This window comes from Schistocerca cancellata, chromosome 1 (assembly GCF_023864275.1).
Source record: "Schistocerca cancellata isolate TAMUIC-IGC-003103 chromosome 1, iqSchCanc2.1, whole genome shotgun sequence".
NCBI classification, from domain to species: Eukaryota; Metazoa; Arthropoda; class Insecta; order Orthoptera; family Acrididae; genus Schistocerca; species Schistocerca cancellata.
The window spans coordinates 1,260,972,807-1,260,992,886 of NC_064626.1; the positions used below are offsets into that span (position 1 = coordinate 1,260,972,807).

The 20,080-nt window shown below is 41.4% G+C and overlaps 1 protein-coding gene and 1 non-coding gene across 2 annotated transcripts in view; one reads left to right on the forward strand and one right to left on the reverse strand.

Moving 5' to 3' along the window:
* Positions 1 to 20,080, forward strand: part of LOC126144709 (Down syndrome cell adhesion molecule-like protein Dscam2) — a 458,008-nt gene that overhangs the window by 21,170 nt on the left and 416,758 nt on the right. The gene's annotated exons all lie outside the window — the stretch shown is intronic.
* On the reverse strand, positions 13,002 to 13,085 carry Trnas-gga (transfer RNA serine (anticodon GGA)). The gene is given in 2 exon segments: positions 13,002 to 13,036; positions 13,046 to 13,085. It is a non-coding gene; the product is annotated as a tRNA-Ser (tRNA).

A 20,080-nucleotide genomic window follows, 5' to 3' on the forward strand; every position in this document is an offset into this window, starting at 1 on the left:
AGACCACCGCGGCCGGCTCACTATTCTACTACAAACATAGAACCAAATCGCTGTTCATGTGAATGTATGTTCCTCTATTGCTATTCGTAAAACGAGCCCCATATAATGAAACCAGTCTGTAGAGTTTAAGGCTTGTTCTTACTTTGTGTTTATACTAAAAGGTAGAAGTTTTCTTTGAAGGACTGCATTCAAACATAGCAGTTCTTGCAACACGAAGTCTGTTTAAAAAGTAAGCAGAAATTTATAATTTTGTGTGTTGTATTAGTCCGATTTGCACTACTTTTTTGTCGCTGTCTTTATAAACATGCCTCAAAAGTATGTGTACAGTGTTATCCATATTGGGTATTTACTCCGTTGTCAGTTGTCAAAGGTTACATGTGTTTTGGTAGCATCAGCGTTTATTTGTTTTGTATAAAAATAAATTAGAAAATCTATATTAAATTTTGTTATAAGAATGGAATGAAGTGTATGAAATTTTTAAAAATGTTAAATCTTGCTTTTGGTGAGCCTGTCATGGGTAAACCAAGGGCAGACAAGTGGTACAAACATTTCAAAGCAGGCCTTCAAGGACAACGGTTTTACAAGCATGGATGATATTAAAAACGCACAGTTAAGAGACCTATAAACTATCCCGAATAACAGTTCCGAAAGTGTTGCAGGAATTAGAAAAAGCACTGGCATAATGTGTAGTATGTAATGGGGAATATTTTGAAGATCATTACATTGCTGTAGATTAATAAATAAAGTTATTAGCAAAAAATAAAAATTTATATGCGAACGCCCCTCGTATGTGAAGCTTTTTGCTTGGAAGTCCAGAATCGGTGTACATGTTTCGAACAAAATTTCACCAGTGTTTAGAATAGCTATTGCGCACATGTTTTAAGCAATATTTCTTATAATCAAGTGAATAGAGACAGAGATAGAGATTTAGTGTTCCATAAGTATCAAAGGTTTTACGTAATTTTGAAACTGTCTATAATGACGGGTTTCCTCCGAAAATTATTAGTTTTCCTTCGTGGCCATTCCAGTAAACCATGCGGCTTATTTTTGCTTTCCTTCCTTATGCGTCCTATTGGATGAGGCTGACGTTTGCATAAATTGCAGTCCTTTGATTGGGACTGGTGATATCAGCCAACAGTTCTTTTTGGGCCGCCTCTTTAATACATGCTGTAATAATATTAGAGACGATCGAACGCTCATTACTCCGCAAATACCTCATCTTCTTACAAGGGAACCTCCCCATCGCACCCCCCTCAGATTTAGCTATAAGTTGGCACAGTGGATAGGCCTTGAAAAACTGAACGCAGATCATTCGAGAAAACAGGAAGAAGTTGTGTGGAACTATGAAAAAAATAAGCAAAATATGCAAACTGAGTAGTCCATGTGCAACACAGGCAACATCAAGGACAACCTGAGTTAGGGGCGCCGTGGTCCCGTGGTTAGCGTGAGCAACTGCGCAGGGAGAGGTCCTTGGTTCAAATCTTCTCTCGTGTGATAATTTTTCTTCCTTTATTTTCGCAAAGTTATTATCTGTCCGTTCGTTCATTGACGTCTCTGTTCACTGTAGTAAGTTTAGTGTCTATGTTTTGCGACCGCACCGCAAACTTACAGTTCGGAAATTATTCATTGTCCTTGTTATTGAAGTCGCGAGCTATATTTGCTGGATTCATATTGCCCACGGAATACATATCACGTATGTAATGCACTCCCGTCCAAAGTAGCGAACAGTCAACTGCCAGCCAGGGAGCCTCGTTAGCAGGAATACTCCTCTTCCGTGCGCTGTTGTCGTGTGTTTCGATGTTTGTTTAGATGTAGCATCCTCATGCTACGGCGCAGTTATCTCGCATCGGACGGACGGACGGACAGATAATAATTGTCTGAAAATAAATAAAATAAACTCTTCACTCGAGGGTAGACTTGAACCAAGCACCTCTTGAACCGCAGATGCTCACGCTAACCACGGAACCACGACGCTCCTGAGCTCACTTTATACTTGATGTTGCCTATCTTGCACATGGACTACTCAGTTTGTATATTTTGCTTATTTTTCATAGTTCCACACAACTTCTTCCTGTTTTCTCGACTGATCTGTGTTCAGTTTTTCAAGGTCTATCCACTGTGCCAACTTATAACTAAATCTGAGGGGGGTGCGATGGGGAGGTTCCCTTGTTAGTACTCTGCACATTTTCTTGCAATGCTAGATAATTATCCATCACTTCTGGATATCGAAGTATATCAGTAAGTGTACCAAGGTATCTGACTGACACTGGCAACTAAGATCCTACGAACAGAAACGGTGTATATCACTACACGCCGATATACACCGCTAGACAGATAACAGGCAACAGTTTTTGGGTGCCCCTGTAGGCAGCGTTCTTCCTGGAAAGGCCACTTCCCCCACCAAAAGCGCTGCTCGCTCTTGAGTTTACAGACTGACTATAGGACCGTTATTGTTTACAATGTACACTGAATAACCAAAGAAACTGGTACACTTGCACAATATCGTGTACGGCCACCCGCGAGCACGCAGAAGTGCCGCAACACGACGTGGCACAGACTCAACCAATGTCTGAAGTAGTGCTGGAGGGAACTGACACCATGAATCCTGCAGGGCTGTCGATAATTCCGTAATAGTATGGCGGAGTGGAGGTCTCTTCTGAACAGCACGTTGCGAGGCATCCCACACTTGCTCAATAATGTTCATGTCTGGGGAGTTTGGTGGCCACCACAAGTGTTTAAACTTAGTAGAGCGTTCCTGGAGACACTCTGTAACAATTCTGGACGTGTCGGGTGTCGCATTATCCTGCAGGAATTGCCTAAGTCGCCGGAATGCAAAATGGTCATAAATGGATGCAGGTGATCAGACAAGATGCTTACGTACGTGTCACATGTCGGAGTCGTAACGGAGGTCCCATATCACTCCAACTGCACGCGCCCCACACCATTACAAGGTCTAACATACAGGGTCCATGGTTTCATGATGTCGTCTCCATACCCCTATACATCAATCCGCTCAATACAATTTGAAACGAGACTCGTCCGACCATGAAACATTTCTCCATTCATCAACAGTCCATTGTCGCCGTTGACGGCCCAGGCGAGGTGTAAATCTTTCTGACATCCAGTCATCAAGGGTGCACGAGTGGGCCTTCGGCTCCGAAAGCCCATATCGATGATGTTACGTCGAATGTTTCGCACGCTGACACTTGTTGATGGCCCAACAATGAAAGCTGCAGCAATTTCCGGGAGCATTGCACATCTGTCAGGTTGAACGAATCTCTGCAGTCGCCGGCCGGTGTGGCCGTGCAGTTCTAGGCGCTTCAGTCTAGAACCGCGCGACCGCTACGGTCGCAGGTTCGAATCCTGCCTGGGGCATGGATGTGTGTGATGCCCTTAGGTTAGTTAGGTTTAAGTAGTTCTAAGTTCTAGGGGACTGATGACCTCAGATGTTAAGTCCCGTAGTGCTCAGAGTCATTTGAACCATTTTCTCTTCAGTCGTCGTTGATCCCGTTCTTGCAGGATCTTTTTCCGGCCCCATCGATATCGGAGATATGATGTTTTACCGGATTCGTGATAATCATGGTACACTCGTGAAATGGCTGTACGGAAAAATCCCCACTTCTTCGCTATTTCGGAGATGCTGTGTCCCATCACTCAGCCGCACACTACAGCACCCCGTTCAAACTCACTTCATTCTTGATAACCTGCCACTGTAGCAGCAGTTAACGATCTAAGAACTGCGCCAGACACTTGTTGTCTTAAATAGGCGCTGCCGACCGCAGCGCCGTATTCTGCTTGTTTACATATCGCTGTATTTGAATTTGCATGCCTGTACCAGTTTCTTTGGTGCTTCAGTGTATGTAAATTCTAAACATTCTGCGTGGTGTCTGTTCGTTCTATATCGTGTCTCCCTACCACTTTCGCGCAACGACGCTCTGAGGTGTTTTTTAGGGATTTGAATAGTTCGAACCTGGGACCTGTTGCTGGTAAGGAGACGCCAGACCACACATGACATGTAGAATTCAGAAGAGTTCAGGGAGACTAGCGATGATATAAGCACATACTTATTGATTTCAGTGTCAGCTCCACTGCACTCCCTGTAAAAGAATCTTAATGCTAACTAAATTTAGAGGAAGGGGTTCAAGGCTTTCCTATTTTTAGTTAGCTGGTAAAATAACGTCGAAAAAGAAGTTAAGTTTACCATTGGAAATTTTATTCTACTCATCGTTTATAAATTGCACTATTGATAAAAGGAAATGTTTTAATACAGGATGGTAAAAACCAACTGCGTTCAACATAAATGTGAACGAATATTCCCTGAATGGGTTTCCAAGTTCTACAATGGATTGAAGGATGACCTATGCCATATCACATTTATAATCCAGGTTTAAATTAAATTTAACAAAAGAGAAAACTATCAAAATGGTCTACAGTGACCCTCAATTATCTTTAATTACTTATCTAACTTGTCGTAAATTACAGTGGCTGATGTGGCTTCTCAATAACTACACTCCTGGAAATGGAAAAAAGAACACATTGACACCGGTGTGTCAGACCCACCATACTTGCTCCGGACACTGCGAGAGGGCTGTACAAGCAATGATCACACGCACGGCACAGCGGACACACCAGGAACCGCGGTGTTGGCCGTCGAATGGCGCTAGCTGCGCAGCATTTGTGCACCGCCGCCGTCAGTGTCAGCCAGTTTGCCGTGGCATACGGAGCTCCATCGCAGTCTTTAACACTGGTAGCATGCCGCGACAGCGTGGACGTGAACCGTATGTGCAGTTGACGAACTTTGAGCGAGGGCGTATAGTGGGCATGCGGGAGGCCGGGTGGACGTACCGCCGAATTGCTCAACACGTGGGGCGTGAGGTCTCCACAGTACATCGATGTTGTCGCCAGTGGTCGGCGGAAGGTGCACGTGCCCGTCGACCTGGGACCGGACCGCAGCGACGCACGGATGCACGCCAAGACCGTAGGATCCTACGCAGTGCCGTAGGGGACCGCACCGCCACTTCCCAGCAAATTAGGGACACTGTTGCTCCTGGGGTATCGGCGAGGACCATTCGCAACCGTCTCCATGAAGCTGGGCTACGGTCCCGCACACCGTTAGGCCGTCTTCCGCTCACGCCCCAACATCGTGCAGCCCGCCTCCAGTGGTGTCGCGACAGGCGTGAATGGAGGGACGAATGGAGACGTGTCGTCTTCAGCGATGAGAGTCGCTTCTGCCTTGGTGCCAATGATGGTCGTATGCGTGTTTGGCGCCGTGCAGGTGAGCGCCACAATCAGGACTGCATACGACCGAGGCACACAGGGCCAACACCCGGCATCATGGTGTGGGGAGCGATCTCCTACACTGGCCGTACACCACTGGTGATCGTCGAGGGGACACTGAATAGTGCACGGAACATCCAAACCGTCATCGAACCCATCGTTCTACCATTCCTAGACCGGCAAGGGAACTTGCTGTTCCAACAGGACAATGCACGTCCGCATGTATTCCGTGCCACCCGACGTGCTCTAGAAGGTGTAAGTCAACTACCCTGGCCAGCGAGATCTCCGGATCTGTCCCCCATTGAGCATGTTTGGGACTGGATGAAGCGTCGTCTCACGCGGTCTGCACGTCCAGCAGGAACGCTGGTCCAACTGAGGCGCCAGGTGGAAATGGCATGGCAAGCCGTTCCACAGGACTACATCCAGCATCTCTACGATCGTCTCCATGGGAGAATAGCAGCCTGCATTGCTGCGAAAGGTGGATATACACTGTACTAGTGCCGACATTGTGCATGCTCTGTTGCCTGTGTCTATGTGCCTGTGGTTCTGTCAGTGTGATCATGTGATGTATCTGACCCCAGGAATGTGTCAATAGAGTTTCCCTTCCTGGGACAATGAATTCACGGTGTTCTTATTTCAATTTCCAGGAGTGTATATGACAGAAAAATCATCGCGTTTCAGATTTTTACTTCAAGTGGCAAATGTGAACACCGTGAGCTTTAATTGACGATCGACACTAGTATTACGTAAAGGGGATGTAACGGATGAGACTTCTGCAGTTCTGAGTGAAGCCTTATGCGCTCAAAAATGCGGCATCGCGTGCGTTCATTACCTTGTCAGTGTTCGTCAGGGGGCGGCAGGCAGCACAGCTCCGCTCACCTCGCTGTCTCGGAAGCAACTCTCTCTTAACTTCTCCTTACTACAATTTACCGAAGTTGGTTTAAAAAAAACTATCTGGCTGTGTTTTCATCTGACCAATCAGGGTCTCAATGTTAACCTTAAGCTCCGCCTACAAAAATTCTGTCTATCCAATGAGAAACGTTATACTTTTCGTGGCGGGGCAATGTTTTTAAAGTTTGCAACGTAACAGAGACGCGAAAAAGTCTCACGCTAAAACTTGCAACTGGTGTGGTCCTTTTAGCGTTGTCGTAAGATCTATACTGTTCTTCTGGAGGGCTCTATCTATTAACACGGGCTGGGGGGTGGTCCTAACGTAACAGAGACGCGAAAAAGTCTCACGCTAAAACTTGCGGGTAGTGTAGCCCTTTTTGTGTTATCGTAAGATCTATACTGTTCTTCTGGAGGGCTCTAGCTTTTAACATGGGCTGGCGGGTGGTCCTAACGTAACAGAGACGCGAAAAAGTCTCACGCGAAAACTTGTGGGTGGTGTGGTCCTAGCAGTTAGCTGGCGACGTGGGTGTCCGTCCGTCCCTTATCGTAGGGCCTTCCAGCTTAACACGGTTCTGTTCTCGGCTTCTGTTCTCGTTTCTCCCCTCGGAACTACGTCTGTCTCACGGTGGGAAGGTATGACATGCATTTAGGCATTCTTGTGTTAATCTGTGGTATTCCATTTGCTCACTCGTTACTCGTATTACTTTGGTTAATTTAATGTCACGATTTATTCGGAGCTATGTGACATACTACTGGATTTGCTTATCATGTCAGGATTCTCATGGAAGGTGTTGGATTTGCCTGACACCTTACAAAATAATCTAGCAGAAAGCGTCGGATGTTCCCTAAGGCTGTGTGCGGTTGTCTATAACAAAACAGCGACGCCAGAAGATAGTAACGATTTGCAGAATGACCTGCAGAAAACTGATGACTGGTGCAGGCTCTGGTAATTGACCTTGAACGTAAATAAATGCAACATATTGTGCATAATAAGAAAAGAAATCCACTGCTGTGTAGCTACACTGTTGATGACAAACCGCTGGTAACAGCATCTGGAGTAAAATATCTAGGAGTAACTATCTGGTGCGGCCTTAAATGGAATAACCATATAGAGGGTGTCCAGAAAAGGACTCCCTGATTTCAAAATTAAATATCTCGAAAACAAAGATCGATAGAGGAATGCACTAAACGGTATGTTTATTGTGAAAGCTGTAAGAAGTTTATACAGCAGTTTGAAATAATAGTTACAAAAGCTGCTAACAGATGGCGCTGTAATGCCTAGTATAAATAGTGATCAGTTCCACTATTGAAACGTGAAAGGAGGTTAGCGTACCGAAGGAAGACATTAAAACCATGTACTCCATTGAACAACGCGTTTTTCTAGTGCTAGAGTACCACAGGTTAGCAGAGAGTCCTACGACAACAAGGCGAAGTTTTCAAGCACGATTTAATGTTTCAAAACCATTCGTACGCTCTTCGCAAAATTTCAGCGAACAGGCAGCGTAACTGATGATCTAGTGGGGCATGTTGGCCGCAAGCAAACCGCAGTTACGCCTGAAAATATCGCCACAGTTTCTGGAATTATTCAGCGAAATCCAAGGTCATCCGTCCGTAGAATTGCATCTGAGACTGGTTTGAAGCGTTCCAGCACGCAGAAAATACTGAGAAAGAGCCTACACGTGTTTCCATTCAAAATTCAAACGCACCAGGCCATACCCGTACGAGCTGTGCAACAAAGGGTTGCCTTTGCTAATCAGATGCTCACAATGATTGATAGTGAAGGATTTGATGTTGGCTGCATCTGGTTTACAGATGAAGCACACTTCCACCTAAATGGATACGTGAATAAGCAGAACTGGCGATTTTGGGGTTCCGAAAGGCCATATTGGTGTGAAGCGAAACCCCTGTATTCTCCTAAAGTTACTGTGTGGGCTGCAGTATGCAGCAGAGGCATTATTGGCCCTTTTTTCATTCGAGAAACGGTCATTGGTGCACGTTACGTTGCAATTTTGGAACACTTTGTCGCCACACAGCAAGCGTTAGAGGATCGACCAGGTATTGAATGGTTTATGTAAGATGGAGCCCGACCACATCGGACCGAACAAGTGTTTCGCTTTCTTGAGGAATACTTCGGGAATCGAGTCATTGTTATGGAATATCCCAAATTTACTGGTGCAGGCATGGATTGGCCTCCTTATTCGCCGGATTTGACTCCCTGTGACTTTTTTTTGTGGGGCACAGTGAAAGACGTGGTCTACCCGAACCATCCCGCCACGCTGGACGAGCTTGTATCGGCGATCTCTGTGGCATGTGAATCCATTTCGGTTGAGACACTACGAAATGTGATGGCTAATTTCATTCTTTGTTTGCGCCACCTCTGTAGTGCCAATGGTGAACATTTTGAAAACATTGGGATGTGATTGTTTGCAAAGATTGTTTTCATACGATTATTTCACGTATGTATGCTGATATGAGCTGTACAGCGTACAGCGCCATCTGTTAGCAGCTTTTGTAACTATTATTTCAAACTGCTGTATAAACTTCTTGCAGCTTTCACAACAAACATACCGTTTACTGCATTCCTCTATCGATCTTTGTTTTCGAGATATTTAATTTTGAAATCAGGGAGCCCTTTTCTGGACACCCTGTAAGACAAACAGTGGGAAAAGTGTATTCAGATTTAGGTTATGACATGTTCGATATGCCCTCCATCATCGATGATGATCTGGCACAGACGAATACCGAAATTCTGCATGATCCGCTGAAGTGTCGGAACACGATGCTGTCTATGACCTCCTGAAAGGCTGTTCTCAGCTGAGCAATGGTTTTGGGGTTATTGCTATACATCTTGTATGTAATTAAGTCCCACAAAAAGGAGTCGCATTTGTTCAGATATGGAGAACATGGCGGCCAATCGAGTCTCATGCCAGTGGCCTCTGGGTAGCCCGAGCCAGAATACGGTCCCCAAAGTGCTCCTCCAGGACATCAAACACTCTCCTTCTTCGATGGGGTCGAGCTTCGTCTTGCATGAACCACATCTTGTCGAAATCACCGTCACTTCACATATTGGAAGACCTTCACGTAGTCACCATGGCATCAAGGAATACCTCACCGATTATTCCGTGATGGGACACTGCACATCACGCTGTCACCCTTGGAGGGCGAAGAGACTTCTCAATCGTGAAATGCGGATTCTCAGTCCCCCAAATGCGCCTAGGCACGCTGTAACGTGATAATTTTCACGTGCAAATGGCCAACAACATTAAACCGCATGCGCATGCGCAGAGTAATTCCCATCATGCCCCACGGCCAACCTAATGCAAACAGTTCAGCAGTTACGACGGTTTTATTTCATATAGTTCAATAATTACATTAACAGAATCTTCCGTCGGTTCTTGGAGAACAACATTATAATAATAAATGAAAAGCACCAGTTTGCTTTTCTTCTACAATATTATTTTTATTGCTAACCGGTTTTCGGCTTACAAGGCTATCTTCAGACATTTACTGAGTATTATCACCAAAGAAGTTAAATGTTAGCAGACAACATCTAGAGTGAAGTATAAACATGTAGTGAGTAACATCTTTGCAATGAAATAGCAAAAACTGAACAGTACATAAATAACAATGGAGTTGACAGGAAAACCTTTAGCACAAAATAGGAATAGCATGCCTACATAACAGTTTCTATTAATAAACAAAACTAATGAAATAAGATAAAATTAGTACTAGACAAGGCTGCATCAAGAGGTATGAAACATGGAGAGTGATACACAACCAATTAAAAAAGAAGAGACAGTTGTCAATGTAAATACAGAATACACGAGGAACTTAAGCAATATCAATAAGATAAACAGAAATTAGTAAATGCAGGAAAATTGAGGTGTTTGAGGGAACCTACAGTTTGAGAGTGTGGTGGTACTGCATTTTAACATTAACATTATAATCAAAGCAGTGGCTGTATACCAGTTTACATTAAATAAATGAGCAAAGTAGAATATGAACAGTATTTGATGAGACAACTACAAGGGGAGTTAAACATGGACAGTAATACAAGTGCAAGTTAAAAGCAAACCCTTAACTATTGAAACTACAGCATATGTGGAATACAAAGACAACTGCAACAAATAAAACAACTTAATGACTACAGGAAAATGGGAATATGTAGGAAGAGAGAGTGTGGGAAGTAATGAACAACAAAGATGATTATATGAAGTTTAGTAGAGGGGAAGTGTTGAGTTGTGTCTGGTCATTTAGGATGAGATCTGGACTGTGAGCAAGATGTTTGTTAATTTCCAGGGCTTCCAGCAGGTTGAGTTTATGGCCTTTGTTTGCTAAGTGAAGTACATGGGACACTGGCTGGTAGTTGTGACCCTCACTCAGTACATGCTCAGCAAATGCAGAGTCTGAATTGTGCAACCTCCAGCTGCGTTCATGTTCAGCCAGCCTAGTTGATATGTCTCTGCCTGATTGACCAATGTAAAATTTGTCACAATCAGAACAGGTGATTTTGTATAACCCACTGTTAGCTAATAACTGCATCTTGTCTTTGCTATTAAAAACACACTGGGCTGTAGTGTTCCTGACATAGTAGGAAACCCTATACTTGCAGGATTTCAGTGCTTTGGCTACAGTCTGTGATACCTGACCTAGAAATGGTAGAGTACACCATTTCTTGCAGACAGCGGATGGGGAAGCAGGTGGGGCATAAAGGAGGGGTATAATTTTCCGTTTTTGTTTTCTGTGCAAGATGTGGTCAATAAGAACTGGATTGTAGCCATTGGCTGAGGCAATAAATTTTATTGTATCTAACTCTGCTTTAAAATCATCTCTGGACATGGGGATAGATATGAGACGGTGTACCATTGAGTGGAAAGCTGCATGTTTGTGAGCTATGGGGTGTTGTGAGCAAGAAGGTATTACTGTGTCTGTAGTTGTTGTTGTTCGATAATTGTCACACTGTCCATCACACATTCTCCGGCAGCCATTGAGCGTTAAGTTATGTGAGCGGTCTGCTGTGATTAAACGTGACCTTAGCGAATTATTTGGCAGATTTTTATTCTCTTCGCTGCGAGCAGTCACCTGTGATGGCGGTGGTAAGCGACAAATTTTACATAAGCAAGTGAGAGGCATAATTTGCAGTACACAAGCTTTCTTAACGTGCAATGAACATGTAAGGGCGTCTGTGCCTCGACGTGCTGGAACAGCCATAGTTCGTGAATCGGACTGTAACGCTAGTTACAGCAAGCGAAGTGACAACGAAAGAGAATCGTCTTGCTATCCCAGCTTTTTCCGTAGAGCTCTTTATAACAGTGCGTAGTGAGCAGTCGTGGACATAGTGTATGAAGAAAACCTCTAATTTAGTCGTACAAAATGCTATCTTGGAGCCGCCAAGTATGTTATAAAAGTAGTTGGGCGTCATCGTTAAGCTTAATGTTAGTAAAGTATTCTGCAGTGACTTAGTAACCGTTGTTGTAATGACGAATGGTCAGATGGTCGGCTAACTGTGCAAAGGATGCAGCATCTCTACAGTACCGGCATTTGCCTGAAGTAATTTTAGGGAACCACGGAAAACTAACATCAGGATGGTCATATGATCCACCCACCTAAAGCCAAGACCAGTCCCTTTAAAACAGTGCTACCACATTCCATTCATCCCTAGCACATAACATTGTTTTACAGAAAAGTTATTTAATCATATAAAAGGCTAATGCTTCGATGTTCACTTGTTTCTCACTCCTAGTTTTGTAAAGCCAAGCTCTCTCTCACATTTGTGATAACGCTTTTATTAATTACTTACATGAATAGTGTTCCTTGTTTTCATTTCGTTGTCAGTGAATTAATCCCATATTTTCGCTTGTTCAATGATTTAACTTATTAATGTTTCATAGTTATATGTGTTAATGCAGGTACTATACAAATTAATATCTTCGAGAGTTAAACAAATGCATTCCATCAAATACTATATAAAAATAGCTTGCTGTCCAAGCGTATACGACATGCAATGAAATATCACGACTCAAATTCAGATGATGCGCTGTCGTGATACCGTTTACAATGAAAACAATTTTTTTTACATGTGGTCATTTTAATCCACTCAGTGTTCGAAGTCTACATTTCAGTGAAACGTTTCCGTTCGAAAGTGTTAAAATCGCTCGTACAACTGCTTATCCTGACTGTTTATTATAAAGTTATACATATAACCAGCCATCACACTGCGCGTCGCACCTTTGGAAAGGGAACCTTATTCATTAATTAATTTACTGTGTGTCTTTCTATATCAATGTAGTTTAACGTTGTGTGCTGTGTATTTTAATACTGTGTGGGAGTTTACATGGCATTACGCAGTGTATATCCAATTAATGTGTCCTATTTATGGCATTCCCCAACCATCTCGTCATTAGATTGATGACTACCACTCAGATTCCTTTCAGAGTATGCTGATACAATAGCTCTATACTTAGCAATCATACACAATCACTCGCTCGTAGAAAGATCAGTACACAAAGACTGGAAAGTTGGGCAGGTCACAGCAATGCCCAAAAAAGAAAATAGGAGTAATCCAATGAATTAAAAATACATATCACTAACGTCAATTTGCAACAAGATTTTGGATTATATACTGTGCTCTAACATTATGAACTGCATCGAAGTAAATGAGTTGATTCAGAAAATATCGTTCTTGTGAAACTAAACTGGCTCTTTATTCTCAAAAAAAAAAAAAATGGTTCAAATAGCTCTGAGCACTATGGGACTTAACTTCTGAGGTCATCAGTCCCCTAGAACTTAGAACTACTTAAGCCTAACTAGCCTAAGGACACCACACACATCCATGCCAGAGGCAGGATTCGAACCTGCGACCGCAGCGGTCGCGCGGTTCCAGGCTGTAGCGCCTAGAACCGCTCGGCCACCCCAGCCGGCCTTTATTCTCACGGAAGCAATGAGTGATACTGACAGGAAATGTCAAATTGACACATTTTTAGATTTCTAGGAGGTTTTGACATCGTTCCTCACAAGGACTTTAATCAAATTGCGTGCCTATGGAGTATCGTCTCAGTTGTGCGAATGGATCATTTCCTGTCAGAAAATCAAAATTCGCAGTAACTGACAAAGTCTTCGAGTACAGCAGAATTGGCGTTTCTCAAGGAAGCGTCGCAGATCCTCTGCTCTTCCTGATCTACATAAATCATGAGACAGTTGAGTAGCACTCTTAGACTGTTTGCAGGCGATGCTGCCTTTCACCGATTTATAAAGTCGTCAGATAATCAAACCAAATTGCAAAACGATTTAGACAAGATATCTATAAGATGCGGAAAGTGACAAATAACTCTAAATAACGAAAAGGGTAAAGTCATCCAGATGAGTGTTAAAAAGAATCCGCTAACTTTTGGTTACACGATAAATCTCACAAATCTAAAGGCTGTAAATTCAATGAAATAATTAGGTTTTATAATTATGAATATCTTAAATTGGAACGATCACATAGATAACGTAGTGGGGGAAAGGAAACCAAAGGCAGTGATTTATTGTCAGAACACTGAAATGATTGTTTACACTACGCTTCTCCACCCTCTTCTGACGTACTGCTGTGCGATGTGGGACCCGCATCAGACAGAACTGACGGAGGACGTCGGAAAAGATCAAAGAAGGGCATCTCGCTTTGTATTACCGCGAAATAGGTGACAGGAGTACCACTGATATATTACAGGAATTGCTGTGGCAGTCTACAAAAGAAAGGCGTTTTCCGCTGCAGGACCTTCCTATGAAATTTCAATCACCAACTTTTTCCTCAGATTGTGCAAATATTTTGTTGACGCCTATTCTCATAGCGAGAAATGATCATCATAATGAAATAAGAGAAATCACAACTCTTACGGAAAGATTTAAGTGTTCACTTTTTCCGCATTCTGTTCTAGAATAGAACAGTAGACAAGTACTTTAATGCGATTCGATGAACCCTCTGCCAGGCATTTAATTGTAAACTGCAGAGTAATCACGTGGATTTAGATACAAACAGAGAATTAGTTTCCCAACAGCTACTATATGTGACAACTGTCCCATGCCTCACGGCCAGTTAAAGTTTATTCCTAATTAGGAACGGACAAGTAACAGAAAAGAAACTGTATCTCTACAAGATACACGCTATATACCGTGAGTTTGATGCTTAGCTTGAGGATTTATTTTCATAAATAATACTATTAACCTTACTGGTAGCATATTTTGTCGACCCAATTATTTTAAGCACGAAAATATTAGAACGTTTCAGAAACATCGACATGTGTGCTATGGCTCCCCGCTGTGAACACATTTTCTGTCTTGAGAGGGGAACTTAAATGTGTGATTGTATTGTGCCTTAAATATGGCTCGTCAGATTTTGCCTAGAGATTAAACACATACCACTGCAAAACAGTTCCTTTTAAGATGCTGTCAAGTTTATAACGTCCTAGCAGATCTGCTGACTGAGTTCTAATTAAATTTTCATAGCCGGAGTTGGTTTAGACAAATGGAACAGACGGCACAAAAATCTTGTTTGCTCTTATTTATTTAATGGCAACAGTTTATCAACTTGTAACCCTACCTTTACTATTGTAATTTAGTATACTTTTACCTAAGTAATAGAAAAACCTGTCTCTGTATTGTCCCGTATAATACACCCCAACAGAACAAATAGTTGTGTTACGGGAAAAGCTACGTATAACCCGCTTACTAAAATTTCGTTTAGTTTCCAAACAAAGTACTCTATCGGAGGATATGCCTGTTAATAGGAAAAGCTAATCAACAGCGTTACCCTTTTTGCAGGATTTGACCGTGTGTTGTGTCTAATGGATAAGTAAAACAGATTATTCAATTCTTTTCCTATGATTTTACCCAGCGGTTAAATAGAAACGCTTTATGAATAATATTATACTGAAGATAGGACAACTTAGTTACAAGTTAATTTAGTGGTTTAAAACATGTACTAATGGTCACCAGCCTTTCCAGGCAATGAAACAGTGAAGTACTGGAAAAGCGGAAGTATGAGTTTTTGCCTACTTTCTTCCTATTGTTTAATCTGGTTCTTCAAATTAATATTACTCCACCTAAATAGTGTTAGTACAGACACTGGAGACTACTACACCCTTATACATTACGTTTTAAAAAAGAAAAAAATAGTATATAACTTCGGGGAAGCTAAAAAAATTTGGCCAGAGGGAACGTATATAAAATCATTTTGTATAGTAACAAACTTAAATACTAAAATACTTAGATACTAAAGAACACACTTTTTATACTGATCACTTGACTTCAAGGAAACATTTTTCTAATTGGAATTTACTGTCAAAACCAATTATTCTTTGAACTAACTCCGTATAGTCATTTACCAGATTCTAGTAACGTGGCTACACTCTGACTGAATTTTACTTGAGCAAACTTTTAGTAAAACACTTTGCAGTCGTTAAGCGGTTAAGGGGAGCCAGAACGATGAAAATGACAAAATCAACGTTTTTTGTTTTTTTCATTATGAAATTGTTTTTGAGTTTTCTGAATAAAACCAATCAAGTGTTACCCTTCTAAGTGAATTCTAAGTGTGTTTTTTATCGCTGCAAAATTTACGCGCCGTGTAAACGGTTGTAGCGACTTGGTGTGTCACCTCTGACGGTGCCGCTCGCTGGCTGCAAGCAATGTATCTTTGCGGAATTAGACAGTGTTTTGTTTGCCAACGTTGTATGGCTTTATCTCTCTGACAAGTGACTGTTCATATCGGTAAACATAAACGCTATACCGTGTGTGTTGACTCGTGCAGTTTGCTTTGTGTTGTTTAGCTGTTCAATTTTGCGTATTTGACGAATTTTGCTCGTACCTGTTTTACATATTTGGAGTGCTTAAGAAAAGGCACAACGAGTGGATGAAGAAATCTTTTGTTGTTTCGAAAGGAAATGTTGCTCAAACTGCTTCACCAACTACTTCAAATGAATGTGATAGAACTTCTTCCAGCAAGAAACTTTGTTACAGCCAATAAAAAATTGGAGACTATGAAAGTGACAGTAATGACATGAATAAAATAATTAACATTTCTTTGCTCTCTAATATTTTGAAACATAACGTATTATGCCAAGATTGCAAAGAAAGAGGACTGGAATTGAAAATAACTTCACACATTGGTTTCACATGTAAAATGTTATTGAAGTGTAACAAATGTGCTGCAGAAGTTTCATTTTCTGATTATAACAGTATTACTCGTAGTGGTGATAGTGGAAAGAAGGTGTATGATATAAATGTTAGGCTAGTGTATGGCTTGCGTTGCATTAACAAGGGCAGTGCTGCAGGGACAATGTTATGTGGAATTATAAACTTGCCAAAACCACCAACCAAGTTTTGATTTTATAATGAATTGGTGGGATCGTCTGCTGGAGATATTGCTCAAGCAACAATGAAGAAAACAGTTGAAAAAGCTGTGACAGATAATGGGAATTGTAGAGATTTAACTGTTGCTTTAGATGGATCGTGGCAACGTAGAGGTCATAAATCCTTAAATGGAGTTGTGACAGCTACCAGACGAGACAGTTGCAAAGTAATTGATGTTGCCATTCTCTCAAAACGTTGTAGACGTAAGAGCAATACCAAGGACGAACATAGTGAAAGTTGTGAAGCAAATGGAGCGATGGAAGTAGAGGGAGTGAAAGCAATTTTTTCCAGATCGCAGGAGTGGTATAATGTACGATACAATAACTATCTAGTAGATGGTGATTCTAAGGGAGAGAACTCGAACGTTATGACAATGAAATTTACATTAAAAACCAGGAGTGCATTGGACATGTGCAGAAGTGCATGGGGACTCGCTTGCGCAAACAAAAGCAGACATTAGGATCCCAGAAGCTTAGTGATGGTAAGATCCTTGCAGGAAGAGGAAGATTGACAGATGAAGCAATTGATAGATTCCAGAGGTATTATAGGTGCGCAATTAGGCAAAATACAAGAAGATTGAGCGTATGAGGAGATCAGTATTGGCATTATTTTTTCAGACTGCATCAACAAATGAGCACCCACAACATGCACTGTGCCCCACAGGTGATGACTCATGGTGTAAGTACCAATCAGGAAAGGAATATGCCCATAAACACAGTTTGCCAAATGCTGTAATTGATGTAATTAAGCCCATATTCAGAGATTTATCACAGCCAAGTTTACTGGAAAAGTGTTTACATGGGAAAACACAAAATCCAAATGAAAGTGTAAATAATTTAATTTGGATTAGTATTCCCAAACGAGTGTTTATACAGATAAAAACATTGCATTCTGGAGTGTATGATGCAGTGGCAACATACAGTGGAGGAAGTATTATCAAATGTGATGTGCTGAAACGTTTAGGATTCCAAACAGGACACAACACCATTTCTACAATGCACTTAATTGATGAAGAAAGACTAAGAGGTGCAGGAAGAAGAGACAAATGCCTACAACATACAGAAAAAGGGGAGAAAAGACCAGTGAAAAGTAATCTAACAGTAGAAAAAGAAGAGGAAGCTGATAATCCATCATATGGGGCAGGAATGTATTAAAAAACTTTGGAAGCCATTTACCTTAACTTTAAAATTTTCATCTTTTTCTCAAAAACTGCAAACAGTATATCAATGAAATTTATACACAATATTGTTTACTTCTTATCCTTCATTTTTATAACAAATTGTAATAAAATATTGTATAATTCAAGAGTTATAAAAGAAAAAGTGCAAAATTGCGGATAAAAAATAAGCATCTGTTTAAAAAAAATTGTAAAACAAAAACCAATAAATATTTGTTAACATGGCGTTATAACATTGTAGAAAAATATTCCCTGAACATGTAGTCCAAATTTCAGAGCAATATGTTCAATGGTTTTAGAAAAAATGTTCCTTCTATTTGCTAAAATTAACATGGAGGAGATGGATCGTTCCGGCTCCCCTTCAGAAAACACAAAAACAATTTAAATGGTGCCTCTTTATTTAACTTGGCACTTCATAAGTCTGCAAAATAGGATCCTCGGATTCATTAAACACCAGGAAGGAAGCCTATATAGGTGTATGATTAGGATGAAATAATAGGATGAATCACTTCCTTTAAAGTTCTAGAATGATTATGAAAACAAGGTTTAAATTAATGGTTCACGCTGTACATAGGGAAATTTACTATAAAAGTCTTATCTGATAGCTGTAGGCTTGAGTGTGGCACACAGTTATGGCGGCTACACTACCCACAGTACAGCCTGAAAGTCTCTTGCTCTATGGGCTCAATTTCTGTTCCTCACCTTGGTCAGACCTACATACAATAGCCCAACAACTCGCAGCTATGCCGTAAGCCGTTTGCAGTCTCCATCGGAGGCATTTTGTGCGAATTTATGGGCAAAGCTTCTCCTGCTCCACGAAGGTGTTGGCTCAGTCACTGCACCCTACAGACTGTGTAACTTATTTCCTGTGCTTGCTCTAGGTAGTGTGTCAATTCCCCCTTGCCACCTTTTCCACTCCCCATAGCCACTTTCGTTTTAAACAAAAGCACACTGGGTTTTACATAACACCTACTTCCTATATTGTTACTAAGCGTAACAGTTTCTTAATTTGAGAAATTTAGATCAACATGAACAATTCATACCCACAAAATATTTTTACACACGATCATCAGAAAATTATTTAACATAATTAACAATTTGCACAGTATTTTGCTTACATTACCCACATATAATGCAAATAACTTCAATCTCCAGTATAGTACACTTTACTTTACATATGCAGAAAATATAGTACCAATCTGCAAAAATTTTAAAGAAAATAAATTATGTAAAATATAAATGAACCATAAACGAATACTGTTATAAACTGCAGTAATTATCTCAGCACTTCAGCATGTGGACTATTTACCAGTGAGAACTGAAATCTCGCTCACAAGCTACGAGAAACTGTTCTATCTGTTCCTACGCCTGAACACATTTCGCAACACAGCTTTACTGCTCGGACTCTACTGAATCCCGACCCAAGTTCTCTAATACCACCGACAAGGAAGCATCTGGATTGCATTCAGTCCCTAATCCAAGTCCACAACTGAATGGAACAGAAGCAGCCACGAACAACCGTCCTGGCTCTCGTAAGTCCCCCGACCAAAGTGCACCCCTCGTCTCAGCACATTCCAGGCCAAACTCTGATCAGCCCCTCCTTACGTTTCAGCGACTCTGCTATTGATTGACTGCGCCTGTGAAAGACAGCATGTCATTTCGTCATAGTGCAATGCTGTGAGATACACCGCTATACGACTGTGAACCAACCGGTCACCATTAAGAGCAACTAAACAAAAGTACAAGTAATATTCTAAACCAAACTTAAATACTGATCCTAATGATATCAAACACGATTAATTTACTTTATTCAATCTCTGAGGTCACGATGATGAAGAGAAGGCTGAAGTCCAAGAAACTAGTCAGGAATAATCAACGCGCAAAGAAGTGGGTATGGAAATATTAAGGAATGAAGAGGCTACACATACTGTGATAATTAATAACTCAATAGGCAGTTCAGTTGAAGTGGAATAGACATTTCTAAAAAGAGAAATCGCAGAAGCTGGAAAGGAAAACTTATGTATAAGAAAGACAACTGCGAAGCAACCACGGGTAACAGAAGCAATACTTCAGTTGATCTACGAAACAAGGAAGTGAAAAGATGCTGAGGGGAATTGAGAAATAGAGAAATCAAAGTCACTTAGGAATGAAGTAAATCGGAAGTCCAGGGAAGCTTAGGCGAAATAGCTAGTTGAAAAATGTGAAGAAAGTGAAACAGAAATTATTGTCAGAAGGGCTGTCTCAGCACATAGAAAAGAAAAAATAACCTTCGGTGAAATTCAAAGCAAGGCCAGTAGTATTAAGTGTGCAATAGGAATTTCACTGTTAAATACAGAAGAGAGAGCAAAT